This window comes from Carlito syrichta, unplaced genomic scaffold (genome assembly GCF_000164805.1).
Source record: "Carlito syrichta isolate Samal-C Ts95f unplaced genomic scaffold, Tarsius_syrichta-2.0.1 Scaffold303112, whole genome shotgun sequence".
Taxonomy (NCBI): Eukaryota; Metazoa; Chordata; class Mammalia; order Primates; family Tarsiidae; genus Carlito; species Carlito syrichta.
The window spans coordinates 711,636-732,147 of NW_007247208.1; the positions used below are offsets into that span (position 1 = coordinate 711,636).

The window sequence follows — 20,512 nt, forward strand, 5'->3', positions numbered from 1 at the left end:
AAAAAGGAAATAATGGAAGAAGGGGGGATCAAAAGAAAGTTGGAGAGAGAGAAGAGTAAGGGGGAAAACAGAGATACATACCAACTAATGAATGCAAAGAGACACAAGGTCAGAAAAGAGTAAAAACAAACAAAATTCCCTAAAGCATATCGGTAATCATACAAAGACAGTCCAATAAAATCATTCCTTTTGATGTGTTTTTCCCCAACATAAACAGGTAGTCTAAATCAAAAAGCAAACAAAAGTGAACAAAACAAATAGTCAAAACAATAAAATCAAAATTAGAAACCAGACTAGCTCTGGAGTCTTTCCTGAGTGTCTAAAGTCTCTTCAGCTCTGATCTCTAACCCCTCCCCTTTGCACTCATTACAGGCAGATAAATTTACTCATAGATTGGGTTGGTTCCCTTGGCTTGCTGCCTTGTTGCCTGAGGACTGAGTTGTTTGTGTCTGATTCAGCATAGGGGAGGGGCTTCTGTCTCCTGTTTTGGCAGGTTACCTTAGAAACAAGGTGGAGGCTGCTGGGAGATGGGTGGGGCAATGCAAATCTCTGCCTGGAAAATGGCTGCAGTGGGTGGCTCCTGTTTCACGAATCCTTTCTCTCCAGTCCTCCCTTTTCTCTACCTGTCCGGTCCATAGATGATCCACTATGATGGTCAGTGGTGTGTGTTTGGCGTCAGGAACTGGCAACCAGTGATACAGCTGGGCACCACACCTGGTATGCCACTGGTGGCCTGGGGTGGAGGAGGGAACCTGGAATTTCTGCACGGAACTGAGAGCCACAGTATCAGCAGCTGGTAGCAAACAGCAGCATTCCCCTGTGGAGGCCCGTAGTGTGATGGAGGCTATTTGCTGGGTGGGACTTGCTATAGTAGCCACCACTTCCCCCGCTGTAGGCGGCAGCCATGGGGGGCATGGAGCTGCCCCCAGGGGTCACCCTTAGTGGAGATCATCACAATTCAGCTTGTCCCATCACCATCTTGCTTGTCTGTCTCAAGTAATTTAAAAAAAAATTTATGTGTGTATACACACACACAACACACAGTTGACTCTTGAACAATGAGGAGAAAATTAGGTGCTCACAGCTGAAAAGTCCATGTATAACTTTTGATTCCCCAAAAACTTAACAGCTCATAGGCTACTGTTGACTGGAAATCTTACAGATAACATAAACCGTCAATTAACACGTAAGTCAACTGCCATCTACACATATTTTATGCATTCGTAGCATATCTAACTTTTTCTTTTTTTACATATTTCTAGGTTGTGAGGTTCATCTGTGAGTTTTTTCAAACGGTCATAAATCTCTAAAAGTTTTCCAATATATTTATTGAAAAGAATCCATAATAATTGGACCTGGGCAGTTCCAACCCATGTTGTCCTAGGGTCAACTCTCTTTATACAAATACATGCATATACACATGTTCACAAAGATAAATGGTAGATATCAGCAGAAAGCAAATTATAAAGCAAATGGAGTAAAATGTTAACAGTAGGTAAATCTGGGTAAAAGACTAATGGGATATAGATACTATTTCTATTATTTTTATAAATTTGAAATTATTTCCTAACAAAAACTAAAAATAAAAAATTAAACAAACAACTTATGATTTCATAAATTTTAGTTACCAGCAATACAGGGTATACATGCTTTGTACTGAATTTAAAATAAAATGGTGTTTATGATGAGCCTGAAATATAAAATGACAGTGTTAACATAAGTCACCCTTATATGGAGTGATATGTGTGTGGCAGTTGGTATTTATGTGCATTTTACCAACTCTCCAGTGATAAACTTATCTCCACAATAAACATTCAGTGAGTCAAACAAAGATTTCAGGGCTTGTCTGTCAGATCCAAGCTTGTCTATTAGCATACTATGAATCTGACCTATGAAAATGTATTGAAATTGTACCACATCTTTCTCACTGAAATAGAAGTTCTCTGTTCTCTCATCACTCAGTATACATGCATTCAATACCCTGCTTAACTTTAGAGGTCGGGTAGGGCCTGAATAGTAACCATGTTACCTCTCTATTAAAGAAGGCACCATCATCACAATACCATAATTTTCAGAGCTAAATTTTGAACTTTGTGTGCTTGTTGAGGTCACTATTCATTCAGCATTGTACTAAACACGGCAGAGATTATAAACTGTGAGCAAGAAATTGTTTCTTTGCAATGCTTTGCAGAGTTTGGCATTTTGACCACCCTTATTTCTGGAAGTGCCTTTTTGACTTATCGTTCTCAATGACTCTCTCTCATGGTCCTCCTCCGGCCTCTTTGGACAAACTCCCTGTCAAACTTCCTACAAATATTTGTATGAAAAAACTAGCATTTCAGGGTAAACCTATCCCAGAACACAACATAAAGTCTTAAGAAATGTAACTATTTAAAAAAAAAAAATCTAAGTTGAACTTGAATCCTGAGAACATCCCAGAAAGTCTGGCCTCATCCCACCAGCCTCTCTGAATACATTCCCTGGGGTTAGGTTGAGCCATCAGCTTGGCTTGCAGATCACCCAGTCCTAAGGGTGGGTGGATGTCTGGTCATTGGTTTTTCTAACATAGTAGTGCCCAACACCTAAGGCTGGGAGAGGATCAGTCATCAATCTTGGTGACTGTCTTAGTTTGTTTGTGCTGCATAACAAAATACAAAGACTGGACAATATGTAAACAATAGAAATGTGTTTCTCACAGTTCTGGAGACTGGGAAGTTTAAGATCAAGAACTCAGCAGGTTCAGTGTCTGATGAAGGCTACACTCTGCTTCCAGGATGGTACCTTGTTGCTGCATCCTCTGGAGGAGATGAACAGTGTGTCCTCACATAGTGGTGAGGGTGGGATGGGAGGTCTGGTCCTCATCTGTGGCATGTTTGTGCGGGCAGTCCTTGAGATGAACTCTTTGTGTCCTGGAGCCTTGGCCCCAAACTTCACACCCAGATGCAAGCCCATTTGGGCCCAGTGACTCTTCTTGCACACTATACCAACCCTGGGCACCAGGCAGCCTACTGGAGCTCCAGGCAACTCCAGTCTCTGTGCTCTTCTTGCATCCATGGAATCATGGACTGCCCCTGGGGCTTTGCAACTCTCAGAGACCTTGGGCTTGTCTACGTGGACACGAGGCATAGCCATTTTACTCCAACTGCCCCTGAGCCTGGCTGGCATGAAGGAGACTTGGAGTTTCTTTCTCCCTGAGAGAAAGAGGTTACAGGTCCTTAGGTCTTAACTGAAGTCAACTCCTCTTCCTGACCCTGGCTCACATCAAAGGTGGAGAGAAGAGTGGGTCACAGCAGAGTCTCTGTTTGAAGACACACACCTTGGTACTCCCCTGCCCATGTCTGGAGAATATTCTTTGCCCTGGAGGATGGAAGAACTAGAAGCTTTTCCTTAAGCAGTCATTTTCATTCACATGGCATCCTTCAGCTTTGCAAAATGCAATGACAGGAATTTGAAAAGCAAAACTCGTCTCTAATTTTTTGCTATAACATCCCTTCCTTGAAGCAACCTGCTTCCCCAAGTAGGGAAGGGAGTCAGGATTTATAGGACTTAGCAAAGAAAGAGAGCATAGGTATATATTTCAAAATAATATCCTTCCATGATATCATTAACATGGCCATGGTGATCAGATTAGGTACTTTCCTGGTAAGCTAATTATTGGCATTAAACTGAAGTGATAGAAAAATGAAAAATTGTCAAAAACATGAGCATGATAATAGCAACACATTATGATACTGTGAGAGGTAGAAAACTGAACAGGATCAGGTATTCATCTTACCCAACAAGCCATTATAACCCTCAGGCTTTTGATGCATTTTGAGCTGTTATTCATCAAGGTGGTTAAAGTAATGAAGAAAACTCTGTATTATTTGATAATATACATTCTATATTAAGTCTGTTCAGATGATACTAAATTTTCTACACCATTGATCCATTTTTTAAAAATTCCTTGAATTCTGCTTGCCACTAATCAGGCTATTATATTCAGTTTCTTAGAAAGGTTGACAAATTGAAAACCCAGCTTTAAATGTTATGGTAGTTTAAAAATAGAAGTGTTTTACTTCAAACTTTTTTGAGTTGATGCTTTAAGCAATAAAAATGTACTTTATAGCTTGTTAACCTAGATCTCATGGATATCCTTTCTACAATAATGGAAGCAGATCATTGTTTACTGTCTAAATCAGTCTTGTCAGAGCAACGCTCTCTAGTGACTTTTTAAAGTCAGAGTATACTGATACATTCTGTTTTCTGTGATTATCCAGCCTGGCATGGTGTTCTCTTGTATACTTGTATTTTGAATATGAATAACAGTCTTTAGCTGACTTTAGCATTTCATAGAAGTGTGTATATGTAGGTTCTACTTATATAAACATCTACCAAATATATTAACTGAGTTTTATAGCCCAGTTATTTTCTATTTCAGTTGCTTCTAAGAGTCTTCAATTTGCACTTACATACTTTATACTCATTAAATGAGAATATTGGAAGCTACCTTGTTTTGAGGTACAACATAAAGGCACCAGTAGAGCCCAGTTGCTACACATTTTGGCATAATATGCTGAAGGTTAGTGCATGTTTCAGAAAAGCAGAATGAGTCAATAGACAATGTAATGGTGATGTGGACTTTATAACCTGAAATAAAGTATGTCCAACCAATTAGGAAAGCTTGAGTACATCTGGAAAATTGGCAGATATTTTAGAAAGAAATGACTAGTCAATAAGAACTCAGGCCAGTTAAATTAGGAGATTAAAATATGTTACCGTGGGAGAGTATTGCAATCCATTGCAATTTGTTATTGAGCAAAAAAATCTCAACTAGTTTGGAAACTCAAGTGACGAGTACTTACCATAGATTCTTGCTACCTTCCTATTGGTCCTCAGGAAAAAAATAAAGCAAGAAATATTTAAGTGATAAAAGCATGCTTATGTCTATTAGAGGTATGCATTTTTTGAGTCTTATGAATAATATGCAGTAAAGAAGCCATTCTTTTTGTAGGTGCTAATCCTAAAATCCTGACTAGCTGTATTGATAAATTTTCTGCTTTTCCTCTACATCTTCAAACTTTCCTTTAAAAAAGGGGAAGTGAGGCCAGGCACTGTGGCTCAGTCTATAATCCCAGCACCTTGGAAGACCAAGGTGAGAGGATTGCCTGAGCCTGGAGGTTCGAGACCATCCTGGGCAACTTGGTGAGACCTCGTCTCTACAATAAATCACAAAAAACTAGCCAGGTGTGGGGGTATGCATCTGTAGTTTCACTACTCGGAAGGCTGAGGCGGAAAGATTACCTAAGCCCAGCAGGTAGAAGCTGCGGTGGCCATGAGCATGCCACTGTACTCCAGCCTGGGCAACAAAAGTGAAACTCTAACTCAAAAAAAAAAAAAAAAAGGAGGTGGGATGGAGTCCTGGTATTTTATCATCAACATCTAAACACTCTAGTATTTGCCTTTTCCACAATAAAAATTGTTTCCTTGACCCTAACTTTGTCTCCTGCTGTTAGAGCCAACCCCTCCTATGGGTTTTGCTTCTTCTCAGTGTCTCTTCTTCCCCTTCTCAAGACCCCTCAACTAAAGGGAAAACTGCTATCTCCTTGGATTTCTCCCACCCCTACCAAAAAGAGTCTCAGCACCGGATTTGACTCTGGGATTTGGGGACAGTGTGTGCCCCACCAGGGCACTCTCCTTAGTATTATATCACATAACCTGTAAACTGACCTCCTTGTCATGAGACCCAAGGGTTGAAACTATCAGAGTTGTCCAGCAAGCAATGGGACACACTTTATTCTTGAGACCTCATTCCTTTATGACCCTTTGGACTGCAAGTCTCTGTAACTGATGGTTTTGATGACAGAAGCCTAGAAAGGAAGGCAATCTTTACCCAGAAGTGCCCCTTGAGGGCTTGCACCTCCGCGACTCTGTGACCAGCTATAGCCTTTTGCAAAGCAGCTATTAGCTTGCCACTTGTTTCTTGCTAAAACTGAGTCTTGCTCAATGGAAGCCCTGAGCTGCTCACACATGGCCTGATACTCACATTTGGGGAGGGCCAATGTAGGCTTAATGGTTGAGAGATGGCAAGGGCCCAACAAGGCTTGTTTGTCAAATGAGCATGCTATATTCAGGAACACGCCCCACCTGACCCCAGTAACATTGCAGTTTATATGAAAAATGAACAGCTCGTCACTGGGGGAAATGTGTCCCTGATGCAAAGTGGTGACTCAGAGGGGGCCCACAACTCATAGAGGTTCCTCTAAATGCCTGGGCCTGGTTCACTGATGATTTGGCTGAGCTGGGACCCCAGGGTTCTCACTGGGTAGCAGCTGTTCTACCTCAGCTTCAATGAGGTGGAGTCAAAGAGGGACATGGTTCTCCATTGAGGGGGCAGAGCTCAAGACCATTCTCAGCTCTAGCTGGTCCTTCCCTTAGTAAACCTTGTTATAGTCATCCCGACTCTTAGGCTGTTGCCAATGGCCTTGCTATTTGGTTTGCCACTTGAAAAAAAATAAACGAGAAGATAAAATGCATCTCTTTTGCTAGCTGCAGACCACGGAAACAAATCATGCTGCTAATGGAACCATGCTAGGTCATTCATGTACCTGACTGCAGTGTGAACCTATTTCCTGGTGAGATGAACTAGAATGAAGTTGCTGATCCCGACTGCACTACCCAGGGGCCACCAGCGCTTCCTGCACCCACCTCCACACTGGGTGTGGCAACACATACCCCGTCACAGAGTGGGCACAATGGGAAGAACTCTGTTTTTGACACAGAGTTATCACTCACTGCATGCCAAACTTGTGACCCTTTGTATCACAGGAGGCCACTTTTAACGGGCAGTGTCCCACCTGCTCCTGGAAGATTGACCGCGTTGGACCTTTGACCCCAAATGAGGTGGGAGTCTGGCACTGAGTTTCTGCTTTCCTTCTCCAAAGCTTGCTTTCCTTTTTCTCTTTTGGGTGCTCATAAGAATGGAAGTAAATACCGCTGGTAGATCAGGTAGCACTCAGATAACTGGAGATCTCCTAAAACAGGGCTGCCCTCCGTCCATCCCCCTGTGGGAAGTTATCCCTATGAAAGGAATCATCCCATTAGAAAGATGGTATGGAATCTGCCCCTGGCTTTAACTGAAGTGATCAAGGGCATTGCCCTGGAAAGCAATCAAGTCAGCCTCCACTCACTGACCAGAGATGTAATGGATGATAGACTTGCCCTAGACGTACTCCTGATGGGCATAGTCCATCACTAAGGCAATCGTTAGTCCTTTGGAACATGTATAAATTGCAGTTAGTGGCAGCAGCAAAGACATAACATGGCAAGTGGATCCAAACTGGACACACAGTTGTCCTTTTTCATTCTGCTTTTGCCAGGTGCCATTGCTCTGCGTTGTATCAATGCTGCTGACTTGGAGTAGTTTGAAATCTTGAGTGAAGTGAGCCTCTTACCCGTGATACACATTGTTGATGAATATGAGGATATTCTTACAGTACCCTCAAGCTCAGAACCATTATCTGGAATAGCATTTACAGAGAGAGCCAAATTCTAGGCTCTGATTCAACAAGTTTTTCTTGATAATAAGACCAGATTCTAGATTAGACAGATAGAAAATGCAGATGGATATGAAATACGTATCTTGCTCTCTAAAAAAGTATAGTTTAGTTGGAAGAGTGAGACTAAGTGACTAAGACAGTTACTATAATAATACTCTTTTGCATCATTATTTGATTACAAAATTACATGGCGCCAAATTTAGTACAAACATTGGGAAAGAGATTACAATCTCTGAAGGATGAAAGGAACAGTAAGGTTTGGGGGACAGCTCCATGTGGGTGCATATCTGGCTGGTTAAGCTATCTGCCTCCTATGAAAGCAAGACTAATGTCTGTGTTCTGCAAGGCTCTTAGATATTCTCAGACCACATGGAATTGCATGCTATTACATGATTTTTTTAAATGGTGGAGCCTCTGGATAAATGTTTTATAATTAAGTTTCCCTTTGTTGATTTGGAAATCTTTCTATTCATTGCTATGTGAAACACGCTCGTGGAAGAAATTATGCCAGCTTTGCCTAGTGTGTATTTTTAGAGAGAACATTTTCATTGAAACAGAATCAGAAATTTAACAACAATTTGGGTAGAAATTGTCACGATTCTTGTTGGCATATATTATTGTTATTAAAGGCATTTATTAAACATAATAAAAGTGTTCATTAAGTACACCAAAGATGATAATACTGACAAAAAAAAAGACATCAAAAAATTTCCTTTTGCTACATTAAAGACTAAAATGAAATAATATGAGGTGGGGTCCTTAAAAAAACCAGAATTATCTTTTTGGAGGGTGGGCCCCTTGTAATAAGGTGTCCTTTGCTAGGTAAGTGTTCTAGGAACCCACTGGCATCAATGTGCCAGCTAGCATTGTAGTGAGAGGCTACGTTTGGCTTCGTGAATTTTTTATTTTAGATTCTTTCAACACATTTGCCCATTTCATGATGGGTAGTTTACATGAACAACCTACCAACACTGTGCTGAGTGTTCAGTATTTTGTTTTGTTTTGTTTTTTAACCAAAACCAGCAGGACCCCCCCCCCCCCCCCGCACCTTATTCACCCAATCTCACCCCAAGCAACTTTCTTTTGTTTCCCTGGATGAAGAAAATCCTCAAAGGGAAATGTTTTGCCAATGTGGATGAAGTGAAACAAAAAACGACAGAGGCACTAAAAGGCATCAAAGTGGATGAGTTCAAAAACTGTTTCAAGCAGTGGGAAATGCATTGTAATTGGCATATTGCATCAGATGGAGTACTTTGAGGGTGACTGAAGTTTAAACAAGTAAGGATAGGTACACAGTTTTTTATAAATAAGTTCCAAATTTCTTGGGTCCCCCTTGTATATACCATCAAACAAAATAAACTATACCACTTAAATAAATATAAAATACAATTTCAAATGAATGCATACTCTATTTAAAGTGGTAATTCCTAATAATAAAAACAGAATATTATAACTATTCAGCATAACTCTCTGATCTTTTACCCAAAGTTCATGGCCTTTTTTTGTAGCATTCTATGAAAGTCAAGTTTACCAATATATGAGGAGTATTAATTAATGATCTTACATCTTGTAGTCTTTAATTCACATCACATGGGGTTACAACTTATACAACTATTGATCCCAGCAACCTTCAATTATGTCTGCATAAGAGATGGATTTACCATGAAGCTAGAAAGACCACTCACTGATGTGACCCCTTTCTCAGTCCTGAGAGGTACTAGGCAGGGTGGTGACCTGGTCATGTGTTTTTGTAAAATTTATAAACTGGAGATATTTTAGTCACAATCCATTATTCCTGCTGTATCTTTCTGCTCTGACTTCCTTCCAGCACATTTCCCCTGCTGTTTAGGGAAATTGGCATGGTAGTTGCCAGTTTGGGGACCTGGCTAGGGGGGAATTAACTTGAAGATACATTGAATACTAACTTAGTGTGACATATTTTGTGGTTCCATCTTACTGTTGACTGTGCTGACTCGCCAGGAGCTATTACATGAAGACTCAGCGAGTGTATCTCCATCCTGTGGTGCTGGCGGCAGACCTATGTGGGTGGTAGAGGAGAAACAAGATCCGGGCTCGGTGGCTCATGCCTGTCATCCCAGCACTTTGGGAGGTGGAGGTGAGAGGATTGCCTGAGCCCACTGGTTCGAGACCAACCTGGGCAACTTGGTGGGACCTCATCTCTACAATAAATAAAATAGCGGGCGTGGCAGTGCATGCCTGTGATTCCAGCTACTTGGAAGGCTGAAACAGATGCCCAGCAGGTTGAGACTGTGGTGATCATGAGTGATAGAATGAGACTCTGACTCAAAATATATATATATTCAAAACTTATAGAGTCAGAGGCAAGTATGTGGTGAATTCTTGGATGTGTACAAATAATAAAATGCATCAAATACGTAGGAAAATCATAAGAGGTTATGTTTGCATTAATAATGCAGTATCTATTACACATGCATCCATATGTAGATTTGTTTTGTAGATGAATTACATGAAGTAACATTTATAAGAATTTCTTTCTTTGTATGACAGCAGTCTTTGGTAGTACTCAAGTCAGCAAGTAGTCTATGTGTGAAGTTAAATGTTTTATGCCTCTTAACATATTGAACTAGGTCTTAGTGCATCCTGTCAGCTTGTCTTGAAGCCAATTGGCACTTTCAAATAACGCACGTGTCACAATAAAGCCAATAATATATTAAGATAAATAAATAAGTTTAAATATAGTGAATGGGCTCTCAGCATTTTTGATCATTTAATAATGAGAGAAGTGATACCTATGAACCCATTGGGAAAGGATTTGAATCTCTTGCTTTGCCATAAAGTTCATAAAGTTCTGACATGAATGGAAAAAATCTAGTATATCGTAGGTATATGCAAATGTGCCACTACAACAGGGACGTAAAGACAAATCGATTAATGAGTGTCATCAATTCAAAGAGTGTTTAAGATGAACTCTTGGGCAAAACAACTTGAAAAACCAAAAAATCATGCAGCTTGCTTGTGAGAGAAACTTGAGATTCCACAAATCAATAATTCTAAAAATGTGCACGATATAATCAATAACAAGTTGCAAAGCTGAAAGTAACTTTTTCACACTTTGAGTAATAAAAGAGAAGTTTAGATCAGCTATGTTGCCGGAAAGACTGACTTATTGGTCTGTTGTATAAAATGATACTCATAATTTTATATTCTTTTTCTCAAAGAGCCCCCTAACAGCACAAGCCTCAGGCTGCCCAGAACTTGCATCCTCCACATTCCTGTGTGTGATGTGCCCTTTCCAGAACCTGAAGTCTCATCCATGATTAGATGGTATTGCTGATACAGATTGGCACAGAGATTTATTCTTCCAGGGGGTAGACAATGTATTTATCAAGAAATAAATGTGTATATGTAAGAGAAGCTGTTTACACTTGGATTCTATGTTCCATTAAATATAAATGATGTGGTATAAATGATTTTAGCTTCTGGTTGCCATCACGGTAATATCACGATGTTGGAGAAATCTGTGATCATTTAGGGTCTCACATTTACTTACTCTGTGTATCTGCTATCGATGAATTTCTTCAGTCCACACTGAGCTTCAGTGCACTGTTCATGAGCATGTCAGGCATAGGGTCTGATAGTGTACATGGTCTTCTGGTCCTGCAAGCTTCGAATTGGAGGATTGTGGCACCAGACTGCTTTGGGATGCACTGTCAAGGTTGGTGCTTCTGCAGGAGGTAGGGCATGTGGGACTTCCATGCCACAGTGGAGTCGTCCCAGGCAAGCCAAAGCTTTAATATCTAAATACATTATTTTATTGATGCCTAATATGTACATTTATAATTCTAAAACCAAAGAAAGTGGGTTTAAATTTCACCCACTGTTAAATATAAATAACCGTTAAGTTCAAGTTTGGTTATACCCTAGGGCAAAGAAGTACCAAGGTTACATCTATAGCACACCAACCCAGGAACATGGGATCCGAGTAAGTCTCTAGGTATTTCTTGCTGTGGGCCGAGTGTTTTGTAATTGTTTGGCGACCACAGCCTGGTTTGTGATGGGGTTTGGGGAGTAAAAAAGGTTCCGGGTAGTGTGAAGAGAGGAGATCTGGCTTATGTGAGACTTTGGTAACAACAGAAACCAAGGGGGAAAAGCACACTCAGTCACTACCTAGGATCTGCACAGGCCACGGTTTTCACATCACTAGGAGCTGGTGGAAAGTGTAGACCCTCGAACCCCACCCAGACCTCAGAGCCAGAGTCTGCATTGTAATAACCTCCACTGGAGACCTGTGTGCGTGCTGACGTTGGGAAGCACTGGGCAGGAAGCTGTCCTTCCATGCTGTCTTCACCTCAGTCCCGTCCCATTTGTCCTCTCGGTAAGGAAGGCCTCCCATAGCCAGTGTTTAGGTGCTCTCAACTCTGAAAAAATAAGCTGCAGATGAGATGCAATGAGAGCCCCAGCTACATTCACCACACTGGATATGAATAATATTAAGATATTATCATTGCGGAAGTTCACTACCCAGGAGGCAGAGCGAGGATAATAAAAACAGCAGCTTACATTCATTGAAGTGCTTACTTTCATTAGCCCCATTTTACAGCTAAGGAAACTGAGGCTAGGAGAAGTGAAATAACCTGTTCAAGGTCTGAGAGCAAGGAAGAAGTAAGGCAAGGATTTGGGGCTTTGCCGCCTGAGCGCTTAACCACTGTGGATGCAGAGGAAGAGAGGGGGGATGTCAGGCCACTGTGTGGAGGGGGCAGAAAGGACAACTTTGTGGGGGAGGGCTGGGGAGTGAGGATCAGTTCTGTATGATCAGACCAGCCGTGCTAACATACCATCGAATACTGGCATTCTGTCACCCAAGGAGTATAAAGGAGAAAAGAAATCACACACACATACACACAACACTCACACGTTCACACTCATACATCATTCTACATGACCTGGCAGGGCACACCTCTGGCTAGAGATGCTGACATCCCCTCTCCCTGAGACATCTTTGTTATTCCGTCTCTTCCTGCCTCAAAATTCCCCCTTTACTCCCTCATTTCACCCTCACTTCCTCAACCCATTACTCCTAAGTAATTACCTGCCTAGAGATGACAACATGACGGACTCGGCTCCTGTCTTCAATGAACCTAAATTCCATAGGAGGATATATGGATATATAGATACTTAAAATAGACTTTAGTATTTTAAATATAAGATGATAGCATACTTATTCTCTATATTATAAGATGAGAGTATTTTCTTTTTTACTGAAAGAGAATCTTCAGTTTTCTTATAAGATGAGAATAAGTATATTATTGATATATTATATATGAGAATATACTTATTCTCATCTTTCAGAGAAACTGAGGATGAGAGAGAGATGAAGTAATTTGCCAGCAAGAGTCACAGCTAGAACTCAAACTAGGTCTACCTGAAACCATGCCATATCCTGCTTTTTTTCTGAGAGCCATCAATGTGTTGGAAGGTCTAGGTGTTTTCCATTTTTCCATTTCAACACCCTCATGACTGTTTCATCCTAAACCTCATTCACATCACGGTTGTAAGATGGCTACTGTAGAAGTCAGGGTTACATGCTTCTTGGTTCAATATTACCACGGTTAGAGCATTTGAAACCATTGACTGTTCTCTCCTTCTTGCGACTTAACTTCCATGACATCTCTCTCTCCTGCATTTTCTCCTACCTCACTCCTTGGCTGCCATGGGGACTCTCAAGTGTCCTCTCTAGACTCATCTTCTCTTGCCATCTTTCTTATTTTCCAGGCTCTAAACATACTGGCCTCCTCCTTGTCCTTCCAACAAGCTAGGCTCTTTGTTCTCGGGAACTTCCTGTTTGCTTTTCTTTCTGCTGCAATGCCTTTTTTTTATTACTGGCTCTTTCTGATACATAGGGTTTGGCTTAAATGTTGCTTCTTCTGAGAGACTGTTCCTAAACACTTCATTTTCCTCAATTCCTCTGTATCACCTTGTTTATTTCATTGAAAAGACCTATCATGAGTGGACATTAGCTTATTTATTTGTTCATACTCTATCTCCACCACTAGATTTCCTGAGCTATGCATCCCATCTACCTGATTTAGTTCAGTTTCTCTCATGATTAGAACATGGGCTCGGTGTGTGTTGTAGGCTCATTAGTATTTAATCAAATGATGAATATATTAATGAATATATAGCACACAGATAAAATTTACAAACAATTTAATCTGGTTTAGGAAAGACCAGAAGAGATACAACTTTCGTGAAGGAGAGGGATTTCCTTTGTGCTACATCAGCTCCAGGAACTGAAACAGAGTAAGAGCCAGAGCTGAGAGGGGGTAAATATTGGGACAAGTTAAGGAAGAACTTTCTATCAGTAAGAGCTGACCAAAAACTTAATGACCTGTTTTGGAAGGTGATGATTCTCTTGTCACGATAGCTGTTTACAAATGGGTGGGTTTGGGGCAGAGGTGTAAAGGGAAATCGTAGCTTCTTATAATAAATGGCTTTTAAGGTTTCTTTCAATCCTGCTTATTTTTAAGAAGTCGAGTGCAGTGGTTTTCCTAAGGTGTCTTTCTGGTATGATGAATAGTTGAAAGTTAGGTTGACGGAAAAATGGACTTGATTTTTTAGCTACATCCTAATGCTCTGTACAAAGAGGAAGTTAATCATTTATATTTTCTTAAAGTCTTAAAATGAGATGGAAAGAAATCAAGCATCATCAACAATAACATATTTAAATCCTGGGTAGCTGTTTTTGCTCATAAGTCTTTAAAGTGATGGTTCCACATTAATCACATTAGCACAAGAGAGGGATCACAGTCCTTCGGTGCTGCTAGGGGAGGGAGGGAAGGAGAAGGGTGGGGCACATGACAACACAAAGGGTACCTAGTCCACCACCAGGGGGAGGGAGGGCCAGTTAGAAACCCAAACTTCACCTGCATGCAGCCTACTTATGTAGTTAATCCTCACTTGTACTCCATATCTCTATAATAAAATAAATTTAATTTAAAAATTTAACTATTAGTGAGAATGATTAAAGCAAAGAAGGGAGACACATTCTGGTTCTTTTCAGTTAATTTTCAGTTTCATTTTCAATAGTTTATATTCCATGAAGATTTTAGGAGAAAACTTTCAGAAAGTTGATAGGAGCTTTGCTAGATCTAAGAGTGGGAATGGGAGTCTCCTCCAAAGATCTCACTTACAAGCAGAGCCTTGGGGAGGTAAAACCATGCTCATTACTACTAAGAAAACATGATAGAATGTTTCAAAAATACTTGAAACCAGCTACATTTGATATATAAACCAACACTATATGTGTTCTATGACTGGGTAAAATAAGCAACAAGTTAATTTTTGTATAAAATTAAAAATAAAGTAACAGTTCCAGAATTTCACAGAGAATCATGTAAAAGAGTTTCATTCCTTTGTAGTTACACTGTAATTTTTACAACAGATTGGATTACCCAAATTTGTCATACACTTTATTCACTAGATTTCAATTCAAGTAACTGTTACTTCAAATTCATTCCTGATGGGTAGAGATGTGCCTCCACTGAGGATATTTGAAAGAATGTGTTAAAGGCTCTGAAAATGATTTTAAAGAGCAGCCCCCCCCCAAAAAGGGCAAGTTCATTGAAATACTTACAGTTCCTTCCAAGGTGATGACTTGGTGACAAACACCTGTTGGTTGTATTGGACATGATAAAGAAAAGCACACAGGTGTACTGTCTTGTGAAAATGTGATCTGTGCGTGTCCATGTGTTCAGGCATGACAAAGTCCTAAAACTCTTTTTCTTTTTTACTTTATGTTATTTTATTTATAGATGTGGGGTACAATTCAGCATTACGTAGATAAGTGGTCATTATACAGGTAAAGTTTAGGCCTCCCTTTGATCCCCTCTTTGCTTGGTTTGAGATCAGGTACTCTTATCGATGTCATATGCCCCCTATGCCCTTCCCTGGCAGCATCCCGCTGCTGCCAAGCCTTTCTTATAGTGTTATGATAAATGTTCAGGGTCCACTTATAAGTGAGAACATGTGGTACTCAGGTTTTTGTTTCTGCGATAGATCACTGAGTATGATAACTCTTTTTCTTAATAATATTTTTGTTTGTTTTGATAAGAAGATTCTACTGTATGGTTTTACACATTGCACACCTGAATATTTAGGCCTTTACAAGTGTAATAAACATTGTTTTTTCCAAAGAATTTTAGATATTTCTTAGGTTTTCTCTATACATGCATGATCCATGTACAGTAATATTTTCCATGTGATTACAGCTTTGCAATCCCAAAGAAAACAGCTGTAAGTATGAAACATTCAACTTGGAAGTTCCAGAGAGTAATCTGAGTGTTTTGTAAACCTTTTAATGTTTTGTTTAACATAAATGGCTGAGGCTATACCTTTAAATAACCTTAAAATAATATAGTTTATTTTCTATGAATGATTACAGAAATTCTAAGCATACACACAGTGCATGACATTCCACATTGCATTTTTATTTTTTTGAGAAATAAAATGCTTCCTGTCTAGTTCTAATTTATCATTTTGTAGCTATGCCCAGAGAACTGATAGACAATTATTTTATTAAAACACTCAAGGCTTGCTATTCTGACAATATATCAAAAGAAAAGCATTACAAGGATATATATATAATGCTTAGGTCAATTTTGTCTTCAATATGAGGTTTTTAGGTAGAGATCGTATAATTCTTAGTAATAGAGTGAAGCATAGTTTGGTTTCACTTGAGTTTCCGGATCGATTTTTTTAGATGAGAATAATCCTATAGTTTTGTGTTTGGGCAATTATTTTTTTCTGAGTCTCCCAGAAGGGAAAAAGAGTGCTCCTTTTATCAGTTTGACCCCGTTACAAATGCTACCCTTTAGTCTTTGTTCTTCAGTTCCAAAGGCGTTTTAACAACCATAATCCAAGACAAGAAGATAATATGTTTTTCATTTGATCATTTTCACAACTCCGACATGTCTGCCATAATAATATTCCTTAGTATTAATTCTCTCAGCTGTTAAAGTTTTTAGATGAGACAATATCTGGTTTTTTAAAAGCTGGAATCTTTTATTATTTCTACCTTTTCATGAATGGAAAGCTAAAAGTTAGCTAGATCTTGATAAACTGGTATCAGATTACTGCAAATTTTCCTGACATACTGTGGTTTGTTGTCATGTTCTTGGTAGTGGTAGCAGAATCAGAATCCCCTTACCCCTATCTGACTGCGTAAGTGAGAACTGTCACTTGTCTTCAAGAAGCTTCAGAAAAGGAGGATAGGGAATATTTGAGCATATGCTTTACTCTAGGGGGAAAAAGAATAATCATTAGTCATTTATATACCTGAATTTTTCGCCTTGGGCAATATATGGGTGTCTCTTACTTTGGGTCTTCCTTTTTTGGTCTGCCTGCTTCTCTTAATTTGAGAAACTGCCCCCTACCCCAGCTTCATGTGACTGTGGCAGATTTGTCAACCAAAGGTTACCCTGCCTCAGTGGTGAGCCACTGTATCAATTGGGGCTCTCCAGAGAAACAGAGCTGATAGGATAACACATAAATGGAAAAACATTTTAAGGAATTGGCTCACATGATCATAAGGGCCGGAAAGTCTGAAACCCACAGGGCAGCTCAAGAGGCTGGAGGTTTTGGTAAGAGCTGATGTACTTTGAGTCTGAAATCCACAGGGCAAATTGGCAGGCTGGAAACTCAGGCAAGGTGTCTCTGTACAGCCTTGAAGGAGGGTGCCTTCCTCCTTCTTCAAAAACCTGAGCTTCTCTTAAGACCTTCAGCTGGTCAGATAGGGCACATGGAGGGTGTTTCCCTCTACCAAGAATCAACTGATTGTTCATGTTAGTCACAGCCACAGAACGCTTTCACAGAAACATCTAGATGAGTGTTTGACCAAACAGTGGGCACCATGGCACAGCCACACTGACAAATAAAATTAACCCTCCACAGGGCCAATCCAGACTCAGGAAAGCCAGTGGAGATTCCCTTTCATAACATGGGAAAACAGCCCCAGTTGGTTGAAAGGGCTGGTTTGAGAATGCAGTACAGCTGTGAGGAAGTTGGAGCAAGGGAACCAATGAGGCCATCCTGGTGGCAGCGTTGAGCACCCAGGTGTAGCTGAGCACCTGGGTATAGCTGTGCAGCCATGCTGAGTCCAACTCAGCCCTGGGGTTTCCTCTCTTGCTTGAGTGACTAACACTTGATGAGTGAAGGGGACTTTTTTGGGTTTTTTTTTTTGAGTCAGGGTCTCACTCTTTTTCCCAGGCTGGAGTGCAATGGCACAATCATGGTTCACCATAGCCTTGATCTCCTGGGCTCAGGCAATCCTCCTACCTCAGCCTCTTGAGTAGTTGGGACTAAAGTCACGTGCCACCACCACACTCAGCTATTTATGTATGTATGTATTTATTTTTTTTGTAGAGACAAGGTCTCACAATGTTGTCTAGGCTGGTCTTGAACTCCTGGGCTCAAGCAATCCTCCTGCCTCCACCTCCCAAAGTGCCAGGATTACAGGCATGAACCACTGCACCCAGCCCAAAAAGCCTTTCTAAAAACCTATTAATACTTAAGGTTATGACCAGCAGCTCAAGTGTTAGATGATGTTTAGAAATCCATTTAGTCATTTTTCCACCAGCGTTTTAGTACCTGTGTTTTGCCTTTATAGACATGCCAGGCATTGGGCTTGAAGCAGTGAGCAAGAAAAACCTAATGTCAGAGTTGTTTGGTAGAATGAGCGACATTGAATGGCGAATGGCAAATGAAAGAAGGTTTGCAAAGGGTAAGCAGATGATATGGCTGGAGGATACTGCAGGAAGGGCTGGCCATCTTTGGGTCAAGTATTAGGCGTCTTGAAGAAATGGCTATGTGGTGAGACTCAAAAGGCGAGAATGAGTTAGCTGGGAGGGGAAGAATGACCCAGTCCAAAAGAAGAATATGAGTGAAAGTTCTGGAATGAAAGGGCAAGGATTATCCAAGGAATTGAAAGGGTGGAATGGCTGAGACAGAGATGGGAAGAGACACAGGGAGGCTTCCCAGAATGGGACATCAGAATGCCTCTTGGTTCCCATGTATGCCATTCCCATGGTCGAGCAACACATGGTGACTCCATAACCCAAGACAGGAGTACTGGGGGAAGAAATGTTATAGGAGGCAAGATCAACACTCAGCTGGGGTTATGCTAAGCTTGAGAGGAAATGTCTCATAAGCTACACAAATGTTTGGAGCTCACCTGTCACCTCTGTGAATGAGGAGGCGGCAGGAGCCCTAAAGATGAAAAGGATGCTTCCTGAAGATAATAACCATAATGGTGATAACAATGAGATTGTTATTTAGTTTAGTGCCACTAAAATAACTTTACCAACTATAAGAGAAAGAATATCTTACAGTTTGCTGACCAGACCAACATCATTTACACAGTCATAAAGCGGGAGTTGGAGAGAATTCCACAGCTCATATAATTCACCACTTTAATTTCAAAAATAAAGAAATTGAAGCCATGAGATGAGCAGGAGAAACCAAAACCAAAACCTTCTGACATCTGATACTTTACTCTTTCTATTACAGTTTTGTGAAAAGGGAGAGAGGGAAAGAGAGAAAGAGAACACATTAACGTAACAAATATTTCCATTTTTCACTTCACCTTTAATTTTATTTAAATGCCCATTCTCCTCAGTTAGCTTCCAATTGGTGTTGAGCTGTGAGGACTGCTGGGAGCTGCCTGAGGCTATCTATCTGAAGCCACAGGGGTTTGCAGCATCTACTATGAGTAGGGTGTATAGCTAACGTCCAAACCACTCCAAAAGAGAGTGAAATGGAGATGGATGATTTATCATGCAGAGACAGCAGGCAGGAACCTGGACTGTCCCCAGCAGTCTTCCTAACCATGAGGGTGACGGAAAGAAACGTGGCATAGAAGCTATTGTTGCAATTCCAGATTTGTTTGGTTTTTCCCTTCAAACTGACACATGGAGGAAATTTTCTTTTGTTAGCAAAAGTGAAATAATCAGCAGAGAATGGTGCTTCCAGAAACAACTTTAAATGCCAGATCATATTTGAAAGAATCATCTAATTAGAGTTAAGTACGTTTAGGAAATGTAGTTATCTCCAATTTCAGTGGAAAATTTGGTATTGGTAATAATGATTAAGGCATATATAAAGCACAGAAGATTACAACTGTTATGAGTTTCCTCATGGTCCACTTCATGTGCAAGATAACTACAGCTCTTTCTTCCTTGGTGTTTACCGATATCAATATTCAAGGCATCTCAAAAGGAATTACAACTATTGAACATCTTTATTCCTCTACCTGTGGAATTTCTGTAGGGAATCTCTATATTGCTAAAGAATAGACTCAACATACATTTACTAGTTTTCATTCAAATCTCTGTACCTCAAAGAACTTTTCACTGAAAATAATGATCATATACCTCATATATCAGAGAAATGTTCATGTTATGGAGAGTGCAGAATAAGTTCTAGAATATAGTGCATGTGAAAACCAAAGTCTTAGCGAAATGTTTAAAAGTGGGAAAATGCAAATTGTACTAAAATGTGTGCTTCACCAATGTATTGGAAGTTAATATTCTATGAAATTCTTCTTAAGTAGAAGCCTTAAATAAAAAGCCTCCCCAAATAAAGCTAAGCATCATTATTTAAAAGCATTTTGTTCATAATCCATGAGTTCTTTATATGAACTATTTGCATATATCAGATTTTTTTATTCAAGACATTTTGTTCTGGAAAATATGCATTTGTTTATGGAAATTTTGCCCTTTAAATCTTGCAGCTTTAAAGTATGGCTGCTCCCTGTTCTATAGTTTTGAAATGGTTTGGATTTAGTAGTTTATTTGCAAATATTATCAATTCTTACCTGTTTTTATATATTTAGTAAGTGGATACCTCAACTCATTTTTGAAGTAGATTTGAAATTAAGTAATTTTTCTTTCTTCCAGTTGGACATTTCTAATATTTTTTTGCACAATCTTAAAATCAAT

General features: G+C 40.0%; 1 protein-coding gene across 1 annotated transcript in view; it reads left to right on the forward strand.

Annotated features, from left to right (window-relative positions):
* PACRG (parkin coregulated) overlaps positions 1-20,512 on the forward strand; it is a 335,607-nt gene that overhangs the window by 173,315 nt on the left and 141,780 nt on the right. The window lies entirely within an intron of this gene.